The sequence below is a fragment of the Loxodonta africana genome, chromosome 22 (genome assembly GCF_030014295.1).
Source record: "Loxodonta africana isolate mLoxAfr1 chromosome 22, mLoxAfr1.hap2, whole genome shotgun sequence".
NCBI lineage: Eukaryota > Metazoa > Chordata > Mammalia > Proboscidea > Elephantidae > Loxodonta > Loxodonta africana.
In genome coordinates, this window is record NC_087363.1 from 1,850,453 (window position 1) to 1,852,110 (window position 1,658).

Here is a 1,658-nt window from a genome sequence, read left to right on the forward strand (position 1 = left end):
GAGGGTGCTCACTCATCTATGCCAAGAAACTGGCAAGAGAGCTACCTGATCAACCAACTGGAAGAGATCTATAAGTATGCACATTCCAGAGAAAGGTGATCCAACTAAACGGGGAAATTATCAAACAATATCATTAATATCACAAGCAAGCAAAATTTTTCTACAGGTCATTCAAAAATGGCTGTAGCAGCATATTGACAGGAAACTTCCAGAAATTCAAAGACAGATTTCCCTTGACCTCTCTTCCAGTTCACTAATCCTGTCATTCTGCCTGGAAGCAGAAACTCTCAAATTATATTTAAAGGTAAGGAAATGAAAAAGCTCTTTGGAATCGCTAAATACGTGGGCAGATTTTATATTTTGGAACATAACCCAGAAGGTAATCAGGCAATATGATAATGGCCATATCTTTTCTCCTGGAAAAAAAAAAAAAAAAACTTCCCCCTTCTACTTGGGATATACACATTGTCCAACCCATTGTAGTGAGGTATTAATAAGGTAGTGTATGCCTGGCTGCTGGAATTCTGGGAACAACAAGAGGAAAAGACCCCAGGGTTCACTTGCAGACTTTTATTCTTATATGTGGAGCTACATGCTTCCTCATTTTCCTCCAGTTTCGTCAGAAATCTTCTAGCTCAATTCCTGTTTATCTATTGATCAATACATTAAAAAAAAAAATTGTCCTGCAGTTGATTCTGATTCATGGTGATCCCGTGTGTTTCAAAGCAGAGCTGTGCTCCATAGGGTTTTCAATGGCTGTGATCTTTTGGAAGTAGATTGCTAGGCTTTTCTTCCAAGGCTCCTCTGGATGCACTCAAACATCCAATCTTTTGGTCAATAGCCAAGCACTTAACCATTTACACCACCCAGAGATTGCACCTGTGGCTATAAGCATATGATTCTTCTCAATGAAAGAAATCTTAAGAAACTATTAATACTGTTTATCTGTTTACAAAAGTATGAGAAAGAGATAGATTTTTCATTTCATATGATTTTGAAATTTGTGGATTTTCAAAACTTATGCATGAATTTTTTCATGTTTTCTTGTAAATAATATCACTTAGATGGTGAAATTACATACTGTATTTTCTTCTTTTTGTGTGTTTTTATTACAGAAAAGAAAACCATAAATTCATATTTAAAGAAAAAGAACAGCAATTTCTGTTAAATGTGGCAAGGTATCCATAAAAATGTATTTCCTCTCTCTTCTAAATTCTCATTAAAATAAAAGTAAAAATGAAGATTACATGTAAGTCTACGAGAACAATGGAAAAAATAGGAAATGCCAGTAACTTAGAGTTTCAGGCATTTTTCAAAACATAATTTTAGGTACCTGCCTTAACAGAAAGGAGAAAGTTAGAACCATTTGAGGAAGGATAGAGGAAAAAGCAAGTTAGCTCACCTGGAAATCTCCTGAAATGCTACAAGCTTGAAGCAGCAGTTTGCACAGAATACAGGGGTAAAACATACAGTAGTGATTAGAGAATTATTTTATTTTCCTACTCTATATTCCGTATAATCAGGAAACACCCTTCTACCTTTGGGGCTCAGGTTTCAGCAGAGCTTCTAGACTAAGCTTAGGAAGAAAGGTGAACTATTTCTGAAAATCAGTCAATGAAAACCTTACGGATCACACAAGGTATTGTCTGACTTGCACA